This window comes from Acanthochromis polyacanthus, chromosome 5 (genome assembly GCF_021347895.1).
Source record: "Acanthochromis polyacanthus isolate Apoly-LR-REF ecotype Palm Island chromosome 5, KAUST_Apoly_ChrSc, whole genome shotgun sequence".
In the NCBI taxonomy this organism is placed as follows: Eukaryota; Metazoa; Chordata; class Actinopteri; family Pomacentridae; genus Acanthochromis; species Acanthochromis polyacanthus.
Genome location: NC_067117.1, coordinates 31,838,751 through 31,854,953, shown reverse-complemented (window position 1 = coordinate 31,854,953; position 16,203 = coordinate 31,838,751). Strand labels below are relative to the sequence as shown.

General features: G+C 39.7%; 1 protein-coding gene across 1 annotated transcript in view; it reads left to right on the top strand.

Annotated features, from left to right (window-relative positions):
- The window catches only part of rims4 (regulating synaptic membrane exocytosis 4), a 50,781-nt gene that overhangs the window by 1,647 nt on the left and 32,931 nt on the right, over positions 1–16,203 (top strand). The gene's annotated exons all lie outside the window — the stretch shown is intronic.

Genomic DNA, 16,203 nt, shown 5'->3' with positions numbered 1-16,203 from the left:
GATTATTCATCCCCACAGAAAATGAACTGCCAGTGGTCTCGATAAGAGGTGGAAGTCATTTATCAAGTAGAAATGCCAAAAAGACACAGAGGGAGAGATTTGAAAACGCCATAGTGGACTTTGAGAATCTGTGAAGGGCATTATCAAGTATTCTGACATTTTATGGAGCAAACACTGAAAAGATAAAATGACATATGAATCAATGACACTGATTTCCACTTTAGGAAATACCAGCATCGGATAAATGGAAATCTTTGCAGACAGTGTTGGCATTTAACAAAGTTAAAGACACCTCTGTATGTCTAATATGTACTTTATGTGTTGCATGTCTTCATATAGTTGTTGTACTTTCATGTTTGCTACATGGTTCATGGTTTTGTGTGGTCACATCAGGTTCTCAGACTGTCACTGACTATATACAATAACTGTTCATATATATAATACACACATAGAGAACTGATGGAAGGAGATTAAATCCTCTTAAATATCACTGTGTTGAAGCCAACATGATAGAATATTACGCATCTCTAGTGATCAAAGTCTTAGATGCAGTCTTATCATTATTTCCCATACGACACATCAGAAACTCTGGTGTATTTCCAGATTTCAGGTTGTCTCACTCCGACTGATAAATGCTTCTGATGATGCATGTGTGTGTGTGTGTGTGTGTGCATACGTGTGCGTGTGTGGACGCAGCCTGTGCACACCTGTGCGGTTATGTCCGCTGTCTGTGATGAGATTGTCGTAGGATCAAGTATTCCCTTAAAATTGGATGCATCAGATGATGTAATGCTTTTTGCTCCCAACTGGTATTATTGCTACATTGCATTACTCCTGATTTCCTGTTACACTAATCCTGTCTGAAAAACTGCAGCACGGGATTATCTGTCCTATAGAAAATGACTTAAAGGATAAAGGCACGCTGTATGTATATTAAAACATAATTGGATGAATGTGTGGCTTTAACTGTAAATGTGTGCATAAGCTCATGTTGTGCTCATTTAACACAATGTCAAATGTTACGTCCTACATTTTCGCCTGGTGTTTCGACATTTAGAAATTTGAGCTGCACCTTTTAATATGACAAATTCTGCAGCTAGCAGTAGAGATAACACCGTGACGGAATCAATTAGCGGCTTCTTTTCTTAACTCGAGAGGTTTAACTTCTTCATGATGTTGACGTTAACTTGAAGGTGTGAGTCCACTGGAGGTCTTCGTGGGTCAAAGAATCTGTGCCCAAAAGAAAAAAGACCTGGAGATGTAGCACTCATAAGTACCTGTATTATCATTTAAAAGCTGGGATCAGTTCCGAACCACCAGACCGGAAACCAGACAATGTCAGAGCTGATTGCGCAAAAACGTTTCAGAAACACCCAAAACCTTTTGTCTTACCTAACTCGACGTTAGTAGCCTTCTCTCTTGACCATTATAGAATTCAACCCCTTGGTTAAGAAAGTGGGTAAAATACATCTATGTTTCTGGTTATTCCCCTCCTTCTAAATCACACATTACTTCAGATTTAAACTACACTTTCTGTGGTGGTGACACGCGACAAACTTGTTTAGTATCAGCTTTGCAATTTTGTTGCATAATAAAATAATGTTTGCCCTTTTGAGCAATAATAATGATTGCTTATTGACTGCAACATGGCTGCCAACATGATGTTGTTCCAATGCACACACACACACAACATTTCCATCATGATAAGCTGTCTGATCATGGCCATCCCCTCAGGTCTTACACACAATGTTGAACGGATTCCAAACCTGTGGTAGTAAAATGAACCAGAACCCAACTAATCATATAAAACATGGATTATGAAGCTGTAAAGGGTTGTGGGTGAGTGTCAGGTCTCAGGATTTGAGTGGATCCTCTGAAGCCTCTACAGTAAACCATGGCATCACTGTTAGAAGTGGGTTACAGGTGAAAATCACAGTGCAGCGAGATTGAAAGTGACAACCAGAAGTAGTCACTACAGGTTCGACTTTAAAAGACAAAGGCGCACAATGAGAAACTTTGGCTTCCCAGGAGTCTGAGTGCAAGAGAATTATTACAAACTGGGAAAGGTGTTCAACTGCATCTTCACTGCATGTCAATAGATTCTGTTAATTTTGTTGTTCACTCCATTGAAGTACAAGGTCGCCTAAATCGGGTCTTCATTATTAGCGAGGTTTGTGGGAATGTTTCTTCAATAGACTCTAAACTTCGAAAGCGATATCATTTGAGTTTACTCGAAGGCATCTCATCCCAACCTAGAAGTGGACTTAATGCAAAATTGGGAACCTTTTGGTTTGGGTCACCCAGTCAAGTTCATGTTTTCCATGAAAATTCACACTTTTTTTCACGTACTGACATAACTGCACAAGGGTTTTCTAATCATCAATGAGCCTTTCAACACCATTAGCTAACACAATGTATCATTAGAACACAGGAGTGATGGTTGCTGGAAATGTTCCTCTGTACCCCTATGGAGATTAAAAATCAGCCGTTTCCATTTGGAATAGTCATTTACCACATTAGCAATGTCTACACTGTATTTCTGGTTAATTTCATGTTATCTTCATTGAAAAAAAATGCTTTTCTTTCAAAAATAAGGACGTTTCTAAGTGACCCCAAACTTTTGAATGGTAGTGTATGTTGCACTGTGACCATTAGATGCAAATGTTTGCCCACCTGAGAGATGAAGTCTATTATGCCTGTCAGATACTCTTTATTCTGACTATCTTAATATCTTCTCCAGTGATTTTGCAGAGCTTAAAGTGCTGCTGTTGTATCACCAACATTTCTGTAATAATGGTATAAAAATATGTAAAAAGACATGGTCAACATCTTTTGTGACTTTTAACACAGTCTTCTTGGCTAAAAGAAGTGGTTGTGGTTATTTTCATGTTAAACCAAGGTCATTTTCAAACCAAGACATGCAGCAACTCGTTCAAACCAAGCCCTTCACCCAAAGCTCTGAGAATTTAGAAACATCATGCACACCACTTCCACCTGCTGTTTCTCAGCAACACACACAAATAATTACTTTTGTTCAGTTCGATTCCCAGTGAGACACAACGCTGGTAAATGGAAGAATTTGAAAGGAAAAACTGAAACACACTAATGAGACCACCCAATGTTGAGACACAGTCATCAATAAGTAAAACACTTTTTTTTTAAAGTGGTTGAAATAAATTTTTAAAAACAATTCATCAAATGACAGTGTGGAAGCTGCGGTGAAAGGCTGGTTACAGTGACGAGTCTCACACCAAAATCTCACCTTAAACCGCAGCTCAGCGGCTGTTTTTAAGAGCAAAAAGGCTTAAAAACCGACTACCTGATCAGCATTAACCAGCAGACAGACTATCTGGTGGACATGCTGGAACATTTAGAAGCTGAAGAACCACATATTTCCCCCAGGAGTTCGCAGAGGCCAAAAATAGAGATGAAAGACAGTGGATATTGGTTTTACATTCACCAGGTGGACAGAAACATGACTCCAAATGATTGATGTTGCTCTGGAACTGCTGAGTTAACACAGGTTTAAATATTAGTTTTATGTGGACATTCCTCAGTAAATTTAATTCCACAGAGACGTGAGCTGCTCCTGCAGAAATAGAATGTAATAATAATACAGCAACACTCTGGACATTAGCAATCTGCTGGGAATGTGGTGGACAGAGACAGCAGCTCCCCATCAGCAAAATTTATTTGTTAGATTTCTGCAGCAGTCGGCTGCACTGACTGGTTTCTGAGCTACGAAATAAACGCACGACAGTAGAAAAAGCATTCAGAGAGCGCAGTACTTCACCAAAAGCTGCTCAGTCGCTGTATCATTTCCGACGGCTAAAATCTTTTTAAAAATTTGTGGATCCAGACTATAAGCGCTATTCACTTGGTCCTTGTGACCTTTCCTGAAAAGTTTATCTAAATCTGTTAAATCATTTTAGAGTAATGTTGCTAACAGACAGACAAACATACATCAATTGTCGCATAATTCTGCCGTGGCTCCACCTGATTGGTAGAGTAACTATGACGTTTTTATGACATTTTGGATGGCATACTAAACTACAGAAGCACTCAGAGAGCACAGTACTCCGCCAAGTGTGTTCATTCCCCCATATGACACTGTCAGAAATGCAGCATTTTTTTTTTCAAGTCATTAGTTTTTGATGGTCAGAAATCACAGCAACATAGAATGTGGCCATTTAATATAGAAGTATCCACAAACAAAATGACCTTGCACTGAGCACAGGCATGTGTTATGCATGTGTACATGATGCACAGATACCGAATTGCGCGACTTAAATATCTAGCAGGTGGTGGGAATTTATGGGACTCAGAAACACCGCCACAATTTAATCAATTGTTCCTTGTATCATTTCTGACAGATAAGTCCTGATAAGTCCACAGTGGTCCATTTGTAGTAGGATCACAATCATGTGATCATCAGCAGGCAGCTGATGTAGTGTTCACTTGTTGTCATGGTTACAGTGACGCCCTGTCGCTGTCTCACAATGATACAGAAATCCTTAACAAATCCGTGGATCCAGATTATAAGCTGCATCACTGACAAAATCTCATCATTTGGTCCTTGTGTCATTTCTGACCTTCCCTAAAAAATTCATTCAAATCTGTTAGTCCGTTTTTGAGCGATGTTGCTAACAGACAGACAGACAGACAAACCAACGCTGATCATCCCATAACTCGGCTGAGGCCCCACCTCCTTGGCAGAAAAATAAAATGATGCAAAAACGTCCTTTTTATTCCAAAGACTCATTCATTTATTGTTATAATTTCTTTTTATCATTGTATCATCACTGAATTTCTCTTTGGGGATAAATAAAGTGATTCTATTCTATATCCATCCATCCATTCTCTACACACCGCTTTATCCTCACTAGGGTCGCTGGACCCTATCTCAGCTGACTCGGGCGAAGGCAGAGGACATCCTGGACAGGTCGCCAGTCTGTCACAGGGCTACATATACAGACGAACAATCACACTCACATTCACACCTACGGGCAATTTGGAGTAATCAATTAACCTCAGCATATTTTTGGACTGTGGGAGGAAGCCGGAGTGCCCGGAGAAAACCCACGCATGCACAGGGAGAACATGCAAACTCCATGCAGAAAGATCCCAGGCCCACCCCGGGATTTGAACCGGGGATCTTCTTGCTGCAAGGCGAAAGTGCTAACCACTACTTCACTGTGCAGCCCTCTATTCTATTCTATTCTATTCCAAAATTTGGGAAAATAGTGTATAAGGACGCTCGCCAAACTGTACTAACACTTTCACCTGCCTCCAAGGTGTGTGTTTGTTTACTGACACCAGGCAGCATGATGAAGCGCGGCATCACCTGTATGAAGGTGTGACTCAGTTTTTTCAGCACTCAACACAGATTATAGCTTGCCAATGCTCTTTTATTCCTTCGGGTGCCTCCGTCAACACAGCATCGACGCATCAAACATGTAGAGAAACCACCTCACGATCCGTCATCGGTGTGAGCGCCGCGGGAACGCTCAATCTCGCGCCGAAACACCGGTTTGATCGCTCATGCATTCACAAATACAGGTATTCCGGTCTAGACAGATAAATTTAAACACCATTTGTGGTTGTATTTGCACACAAATACACAGGTAAGACTCCACACACACACACACACACACACACACAGATATGAAAGCAGTGTATGAGGTAATCAGAGCGGAGCGGCAGGCCGTGGTTTGTGGCTCTCAGTCTAATTAAATGCTAATATGGCTCCTGATTGTGGCTGACTGCAGCTAAATAGAGGCCTGATTGCAGGTTAATTCTCTCTCTCCTCCTCTCTGACTCATTGTCTCTCGCTCTCCAGCTCTCCCTCTCTCTCAGACCCATTTTTACGCTGCGGTTTGAAAATCCTGTTTGCAGGTTAACTCCGTCTTTCCACCTCAGATTGGCTTTTAATTGCTTTACCTCTTGTTTTCCCTTTCTTTCTTTCCGCTCCATCCCCCGCTGTCCTTGTTTCATTTGTCTTCTCCTTTCATTCCAGTTTAATTTAAATGTATTTCACCGACAAGACAGGCAGGAACAGTGTTCTAACAGCAGTAAAGAATCACATCAGCTAATAAAAAATACCAGGTAGTTACAAGTCTTGTTGTACATTAGAATTTATTCAAGATTAGCCACTACAAATGCAGGATTTTACAAGTCATAACACTCAATCACAAAGCAGAGTAGAGGTCAGTTTAACTGGGCAAAATAGTGATTTGTAATAGAAGTTGAATCAGTTTATTTGAGATACTTTGCAAGAGTTCTTGATGGGAAATTATGGTACACAATATACCAATATAACAGAGTGACAGTTGTACACACATCAAGCAAATTTAATCTTTAACTTTCAGGGCCAGATAAACTAACAGGTGACATAGCTTTTCAGTTTCAGCCTCATAAAATATCAGCCACATCACAAACTGGCTCTCACTTGTGGATCTTACATGGACACAGCTCAGGAGTTGGTAAAATAGTGGCATCTTGTAGAACTAATGCAACCCAGGTTCTCTAAAATGGCATTTGTATCAACCTCACTTCACCTTTTACTTGATTGTGTTTGTTTGTGACGTATCCCAAATCCTTTTCTAACCAGCATGTCTTTTTGCGATTTTTTAAAAATCCCTTTATGCTACTCCTGTTCAGCTAATCGATCACATATTAAATAGGGCGGGATTTGTCACCCTGGTTACCTAGAAAATGGAGAAGCTTGAAGTATGTTGTAAAAGGGTCATGTTTTAGCCCAAACCATGACATATTTCCCAAACGAAATGAGTATTGATTTATTAACCTTTATTTAACCAGGAGAAATCCCATTGACATTGACGACTTCTTTTTCAAGGGAGTCCTGGCCAAGATGGACAGCAGCAAATAAAAAACATCATTACAAAATTACACTGTTAAAACACTAGCAAGTCGAAAGATTAAATTTACAAGCAAGTTTTGAAAAACGAGCGCATGTCAAGAATTCGCAGTTTGGATTTAAAAGCGCTGAAGGAGATTAACTCAGTTTCCAGTCTTTCTGTAACATTTTCCATGAAAAAGGTGCAAAGCAAAGATTTTTTTTACCCAGTTCAGTCCGGGCATATGGAACAGAAAACAACAAATGATCTTGTGAACTATAAGTAGCTTTGATGGAAGAACTTAACCAAGTTTCTACGGATATACTTAACTTCGTGAAAGTGAATTACAAACTGTGATGGTTCGTAAAAAAACCTAAACCTTACAAACTACAACACAGTAGAATCCCTTTGGACTCCAACACAGTCGAGAGAGCATCAAAGCATTCCCAATTCTGAACTGAATGCAGAATATTAGTGCAGTTCAATTTCAGATCCCCTCATTACTGCAGTTCCAATTCCCCATGTGAAACAAGAATGTTTCAAGTCTTACCTATTTCAATACAAGTTGCACTATTAGTCTTTTTGTTCATTGTATAATAAGTAGAGCTATTAAACCACAGGAAGACATTCAGTATTATCTGCTCACCTGTTCCTAGATCATGTGCAACATGCCTGAAGCTATTTTTATGTCTTTATGTAGTACTTCTTCGTTGGCACATCTAGATTTTTTAGATTGCTATTTTTTAGGTGGTTATATTTAGATTTTATAAGTAGAATTTATATATATTACTTACCAACCCTGTTGCTATGTTCTTGTCTAACTTTTCGTGAGAACTATAAGTTTCAATTCCTTGTGTGTGCGAGCTCACTTGGCAATAAAGCTTTTTCTGATTAGTAAACACTTGTCTGCATATTTAAAGATAAAAGAAGATTAAAGTTGATCTCTACATTATTGAAGTGCCTTGAATAAACTCACAACTATCATAAATTAATCTTTTTAGTTGTGTTTGCTGTGGATAACAATGAATTTACACGGTTAATGTCAGGCTTCAAGGTTAAGTAAACTTTAAATCAAAACGTAGGTTTTAACTGGTTTTATCCTTTACCGTCCCCTGATTGTAAATTTAAGCAAATGAGACATAAACTCCAACCTGTCCTCATGTCTCCTAGATGATCACACTCACACAGCCTCGGGTTTGTGTTTTCTAGCAGCTCAGGTGTCGCCATTGAAGGTGACAGACCGACAGACGAGGTGATCGTTATAGCAGTGAATGTGAAATATGAAAAGTGAATGTTTAATCAGCCACTCATTAAGGAGAAATGACTAAAAAAGTTATGGAGTTTGTATGAATAGAGTTCGATTCCAGAAGTCACTTATGGCAGTAAAAAAATCCCTCATCTTCCAGTTGTGGTTGCGATTTTCCACACTTCCTGGTTGAGTGTACACTTGTTGCAGTCAGCTGTGGATTTCACGTAACAGTTGAGTGAAAATAACAGTAACAAGTATTTCATGTGCAGCAGTTTTGTAAAACTTACCGCTGCATATTATGGCGACTTACTGCAGAAATTATTTATAATATTAAAAATGCCCATGAACTTGAATATTATTCTTTTAAAAGCATTCAAAATGATACTAAAGGGGTGAGTCTGCAGCTTTGAAAACCCTCTATGACTTTCCTACCTTGCATGAAACTCGTCATTTTTCAAACTTTCTGAAATGGATGCTCTACTACTTTTGCGCACGAGGTAAGAAAGGGCAGTTTAACGTCTCTTTCCACCCATCTTTTTCATTTACTAAGCAAATATTTGCGTCATTTTTCATGTAAACAAGTGAGTGAAGTCAACACTGAACGTCTTCCCGGAAAGGCTCTTTGAAAATATACACTATTATCCTCGTTTTTGAAGCGAAACCTCTGAACATAATCGAGCCATCAATTACTTTTGTCACCACGATGCAAATGGGTAAACAATTTAGTGGTATATGAACATTTTTTATGGTTGAACTGCTAGATAGAGTATCGTATTCACCAGAATTGACAGGTTTGGACTCACAGAGCAGCGTAGGAAAATGGTAAGGAAGTACCAACTTTATGGAAATGCATCAGTTTTTCTGAGCTTTTCTTTCATGGAACATCATAGTGTCCAAAACAGAGAAAAATCAAAGCATTTTCACTGAAAATCATACCTCTTTAGTACATTTCTGACATACTTACATGTCATAGAGCACCTGTAGTTGCCGTAGCTTACATTTTTCTATGGAACATTTTCAACTATCAGATTCTAAAAAAGCTTGTTCCAAAGCAATTTCAAAGGAAAATGGCCAGCAAAAGCAATACATTTTTAACAGGTTGGCCATTTTTCAAAAGAAAAATTAAAATAATAAGTGTTTTAGGGTGGATTTTTTTCCCCTCTCAGGCTTGTTCTTGTTCATTCTGATGTCCCCATTAATCAGATGGAGAAAAAAACAAAAAAAAGCTCTATTACAGAAACAGAACAGGCGCTCCTGGTGCTGCTACTGCTGCTCTGGGATACTAATGGACTTCTTTGTGCCGTGGTAAATCTTTGCTGGTAGGAACCAAATGTTCTCACGAAAGGAGAAACATATTTGAGGATTTTTGCTCCTTAAGTTGTTAATTTGAGGTGATGGTGCAGATCATAACAGATTGATCGTACGGATTCTCACGTGATGCGAACAAGTTCGTACAGCTTCAAAGACACCTTCCTTTCAAGTTATGAATGAGAGTGTCATCTAAATATGTGGGTGAAATAGAGGAGTGTGCATCAGGTATTATGGTGTCATAAAGCAGTCAAGGTAATGAGATGTTGCTTATTGAGGGAGGATCTGGGACATTAGCCATCAACGAATCGGAGGGGAAGGAGAAGAAATGAGGGAGTAACGAAATGAAAAGAAGTATACGAGGACACAGGAGACAAATGTAGGCAGAGCTGCGACTGACAGATGAGAGGAGGGAGGAAAGAAAGGCAAAGAGAAAGAAGGAGGATATTAATCATACATCAACCAGGAGGACACATCCATGGAGGGATGGGAGGGAAGGTTGACGACCAGAGAGAGGAAGTTAAGATTAAAAAATTAAAACAACTCAGCGGGTCTCTTCCTTCCTCTTGTATCTTTTGTTTTCCTCTTGCTGTCAAGTCACATGGAGGCCAGACACATGCAGGAATGTATATGAAGAATAGATTTCCAAGTCAGAATAAATCATGTGATGCTGCGTATGCGGTATTTAAATGAAAACGATGTCGTGGAAAAAGACGTGGGAGTTTGGCGAATGTACGTAATAATGTGTAGATCCAAAAAAATATAAACACAAGGCTGAGAGATGCATGGAGCTGTTGTCAAAGATATGAGAAAGAATGGAGGCGAAATAGGGGAGAACAAGGAGGAGAGAGGTCTCTGGTGAGCTTCTGAGCTGGAGAGACGACCCAGAAAAGTCAGGAGTAAAAAATGGACTGCCAGGAAAGGAGGTCTATTCTATAGGGAGGGAGGGAGGGAGGGAGGGGAGGTGAAGGCTGCAGGTGTTCATTTGTTATACTGAGCAATATGGCAGCAGAGGGGAGGAGGAGGAGGAGGGGTTCTTCGGTGTGTTATACTCTGACGTTGGGACAATGGCTTTGGTTGTTGCTTTAATGCACAATTTCTCGCCGTACAAAAGCAACTTCAGGCGCGTCGGCGAGGGTGCGAGAGGTTTGATGAATTACAATTTCTTTCGCTGAGATTATAATGCAAATGACGTTCTCTTTACCGAACCGGCAGCGAGGCCTCTCTTCACACCAGAAGAGCTGCGAGAAGCTCTGATGTTGGCAAATCTGGTGAGGCGAATGTTGCTCACTGCTTTGTGAGAGACAGCTTGAGTTTCACTCTGAGGGCTTGTTGAGATTGAACACAAAGCAAATCTTGTGTATTTGTGTGTGTTTGTTGGTGGCGAAAGTCAATATCCTGACTGTGCCAAATACATAGTGATACACAGAGAAAGAAGAGACCCAAAGTGGAGCCAAGATCCAAACCAAACATAGCGGGAGAATTATTCCCGGCTCAAAATGAGTTAAGATGGTGACGTCTGGAGACACATTGGATTTACTCTCTCTGTATAGAAGAAATGCCATGAAAATGTCATTGAACTTGAATATAATGACCATAAAGATCATATTATATATCATTCTCACTGTCAGTCAGTGCAAAATACACCGTACTTGTGCAGATGTATGTTTATGTCCAACCTCGTCTTCTAAAAAAATAAAAAAAAAGCAAAAATGGAACTGCAATAGCAAAGATGTTTTCAAATAATGACAATTGAATTATGGTTTCTATTTAAGACCTACAATTGTGAAAGTCCGCCAGGACATATTCTTACATTTTTACATACTGTAGTGCATTTTTTTTTGGAGTATTTCTATTTGCTTTACATCAATATAACCCTTAAATCCCAAGTTTTAATAATATGTATTGACATATGTCTTAACTACTGCAATAAATTGATTTAAAGTGCAAAAAATCTCAAAAACATTAAAATCATTTTTGTTTTTTTCACGTTTCAAAATTTTATTGGTATTTTTATAAACCCATAACTGCAACGAAAAAGCGCTCTGAGACCTGGTGAATGAGTGAAATGTTAATGCAACGCCCCAGATTTTATATGCAAAAGAACGACCGATCTATCTTGTCTGGTTTCAAATCTGCCGCCAATCAAAAAATATTATGTATAGATGAAATGGCACTACACTGTGCTCTTGTAACAATGGTCTTTAAAGTATTTGGCAAGTCAGTAATTCCTTGACACCTAACATATTAGTACTATATTCTCTAACAATGTTGTTTTTGTCTGGTACAACATCCAGACTTGCATCCACTTGTAGTGACTAGAACATGAGCAAAAGAGCAGCAGTTCCCCAGTGGCCCAAGATCCCCCAGCAATCTAAGGTGCCCAAGGACCCCCAGCAACCCAAGATACCCAAGTACTGGATCCAGCAACCTCAGATGGTACACTATCCATTCAAGAATCCAGGCTACCATCCTAAGCTGCTATGCCAGAATCCCCATTTGACCCATCACAAACCTTAGCAAGTTATTTTATTTGGACAGATCAATACAACACAGTGGTCAAGCATCTTCAGATTGTGTTTTGGCACTCAGAGTCTCACTGAAAGACTGTAGTGCAGACCATGATCTTTTGTTACTCAAAGTACTTTTCATGATGCAAATCCCCTTCTCTGGTGGGAAAGGTGATCGCTTTCTATGCCCATCATCCACCCCAACCACCTCTCCTTCCGATTCCGATGTAATTCTTCAATTTGGAGATATATTCATTCACAAAACTCAACAAAAACTGAATCTGACTGCGATTCAGCCAGCAAATTTGTTGCATCTAAATGCAGTCGAGAAAAAAATAATGTTACAAATGATTTGTGCTTATACACTCCAATGGCTGCAATGCGTAGTTACCTGAGCCACAAGCATTCACTTTATTGTGCAGAAATGGGTATTAAACCATATTTTTCATAATAGTTAAAGAGCAGGTCTGATTTTTGCACATTTTCTGCTCTTTGTTACATAAAATGCAGTCCAGAAAGCCGATGTAGATGTAATGCAGTTGGACTTTAAAGTGAGCAGCGACTCAGTGAGGCATAGATGGAGCGTGAGCGAGTCGATGATATTGAAATAACATTCTCTCAGCATAGAAGGTTTGCAAATGAATGGGCAGCTTGCTGACAGACAGCGAGCTCGTCCCATCTGGCATCCTAAAGCCTCCCTATTTTCAGTGATAGATAAGCGACGTGGTGCAGGACCTCCAGTGAACAAGCTATTCTCCACGTACGCCGTTTACATTAGCAATTAACTGGTTTACAGCTGTTAAACGACTAATGTCCTTTTAAATGCCCATTCAGATTCGAGGCTGTCGGATCGCTGCGAAAAAACCTCGAGAACAAACAGAGATCCGAACAGAGGTTGCAAAGAGTGAAGGACAGATATGGAAATAAAAAAAAATACTTGCAAAGAAAGGAAAAACAGCGCAAAGAATGGAAGAGACGGATGTTTAAATGATGCACTTCCAGCTGGCTCCAGTGTCCTGACAGGCTGCATTGTGACAGTGTGCGAGCAGGAAGTCAAGTTGACGTGGGCTTTAAGTGGAGACAAAGCCAGACGAGACAAGCGCCACGATGCCTCTTCAAACATAGCGTTACATAATGAATGAGAGTGTGATTTCATTCTTAATGCCACAGCCGGTTAACAGCCGTGCTTTGTGCGGTAATGACAGGAAATCACCGAGAGGCAATTTGAATGTGTTGATCCGACCAGCTATGACAGCCACCTCCCATTGTCTCTGATGACAGGCTAAATCCTCCCGTTCCTGATTGGGCAGCTTGTAAAGTGCTCTGATACCAGTGTCTTTTATTGGAAATATTAGCTGTGAGGAGGCAAAAACACCCTGTTTTAGTCATTTCCTGCCATATCTTTGTCAACACTGCTTATGTTCCTCTTTATTCTCTCACCGCTTGTTTTTTTAATGACCTTGCTTAACCTTTAATCCGAGTTCCTTCCCGGTTGGATGAACTTCTCACTTTGTGACAGGGTGAGAAGTTCACTCATCCGGGAGGAAGTCCACATAGAGTCGCTTCAGCTCCATCAATGCCCTACTTCTCTAACCTTAAAGAAACTGTTAAACATATCGGGAAATGTTTATGGGGAGAAGGTTAGCTTAGCTTAGCACAATAACTGGAAACAGCTATTCCAGCAAGATTTTTTTTTTTTCAGTTGTGAAAATGTTCTGAGAAAGTTTTACAAAGTTGTCGGAAAGTTTTGAATGTGAAGCTCATTTTTAGTTCCAAGCATCTCTAAAAACATTGTTAGACGATGTAGCACTAATATTCTTAAGACGTTTTTCGAGTGTTGCATTGAGAACATTCTTACTTTATTACCACATAACAATGGGTAACATTGTGGTAGTGCTTTATCTAAGAATGTTCTGTAATGTGGTACCTCAGAAACATCACCAAAACATCCTTTACAATATTGCAGGCAAAGAGTTCTATCTTTGTTAATATATCACAATACAGGGACATTTTAAAAGACGTTCCGTCATTGAAGATCTCAAAAACATCTTTTGAATGTTAGTTTGAAAACATTCTTTTGACACTATTCTGTCACATAATCTGTGATACTGACAACGTCCTCCGAACAACTCTGAATGTTGCTGTTTGTGTCTTCTTTTAAACATTATTAGAGTTTGTAGGTATTGTTATGTTATACAGGTTATGTATGATAAATAATACTTTGGTTAAGGAGTTGGTTCAGAAAATAAAGTGGCTTTCCATTGCATTATTTCAGAGCACTTCTAGGAACAGCCCCCTTATCGGCCCTTATCAGACTAAAGCTTGAATAATTCAGTGTTCATTAAGTTTCAGAACTTAAGTAGCATAAACATGCATCCAACACATTAGCACTGATGAGCTCTTGATAAAATTATTTTCACTGCAAAGGCCAGTCTTTTGGCTTCCATGTCCCGTGTCGGCCTTTTTTTCTACTTGGTAGAGATGACTGGACAGTTTTACTGTGTTGCTGCAGGGGGAATAAATCACTTTAAGGGCGACCAATTTTGTTGGTGCTTCCAGTGAAATAAATTAACATGATTTTGGCTCGATCTTTGACGAACAACTCACGCAGACACACACAAAAAGCACTTGTGTTAGCACATACACACATCAGAATCCTCTATCCTCTATTACAGCTGGCTCGGGCTGATTCGTTCCCGCCAAGGTCTGTATTGAGACTGCAGGGCAGTGGAGAGGAATAACCGGTCCAGAATGGAAGAAGACGCTCCAACAAGGACTTTTTAAAATGAGGAAAATGCCTGAGCAAGGATTTCTGGAAATGAACAGGCTCCTCTGAAGACTCAAGCATAACAAAGACTTGATGAAATTAGAAAATGTCTCCATAAGAGTTTCAAAAGCCAAGAAAATCTGTCATGAAAGGGTTTTATATTGGCTCCATGGGGCAATTTTAAGGACACCTTCCCCACAATATATTACTTAGACAGTGTTCCGTATGTTGCACACAGCAAAACTTGACCTAAAAACCCCATTTTACTTTAACTATCACTGGAAGTTCTTGCTCAGAGTGTTTCTTAGTTGAGCCATGTCATCCCACCTCCTCCTGAGTGCTTTATACACTCTGGTGGCCCAACAGCTGTTAAGGTTTGAAAAATTTATCGTATCCGATGACAACTTGTCTTGGCTTTGCTGTGATTGTTGATATTTCACTGTTCGCTTCACTGGAAGACTTCCTCTGAATTATTCCTCACTGTTTTGAAAAAAAGGACACTGATAAATGATGGAGGTACAGTCAGAACTTCAGGACACGGACACACAGAGTTGTCACAATGTGCAAACAACTGCTAAAAAACAGACTGAATGATGCAACTGGCACAAAATCCACAGATCGGCTGGGTTTGTCAGAAATCTGAAATATTACGCACCTTTAAAAGTACCTTTAGAAGAAATTAAATTGCATATTTCACTGTGAGATTCACGGTTGGCAATCCGGACAGCCTAAAAATCTCAGTCATTTTCTCTGTTTTGGGTCTTTCACGGTCCTATTGCAGAAAATGGATGTGCAAAACAGTTACACAGCATTGAGGATTAAAATGAGATGACTACACCTGTTCTGACAAACCTATTGGTGAGATTTAAAAGCAAAGCACGCTACGTTCTCAAGGTGCAATTGCAAAGGAAGGATTGCAGATGCTGGTGAACCACACAGTCTCAAAACAGCCACACTCGGTTGAGAACAATAACAAAATCAGTCAGTGTGACCGTAAACATGGTAATGATGGCAAATTTTGCCATCTCGAACACTCTCCAAAGGTTCATAAGCGATACGAGCAACAAACATCTTTTTGCTGTGTAACTACTGCACATGCAGCCGTAAAAACACTGTGCGTGGTGGAAAGTGTTTTGTTTTGCAGCTCACCCGTCGGTTCAGTCAGTGCAGCTTTACGCTCCACCATAAAGACACCTTTAAAATGACGCCTCACATTCATTTAAATAACACATTCGAGTTGAGGGCATTGTTATTTGCAGCACGCAGCTCTCAGAGACTTTGTAACTCCGCTGCAAGTACTAATGAACGTCTCTACATGACAGTCACATCAGCGTAATTCCACAGAAAATTAAATTAGAGCTAATGTGCATCTTTACATTCAATTACTTACTGCAGCACAGAAAGCCGAGATAAGAAACATCTGATGAAGTTTGTTGAAAGGTGTCTGACGTGTGATATAAGTCAATTATAACACTGTTAGATTTGATTCTGTATTAAGACCTGATAATGCCA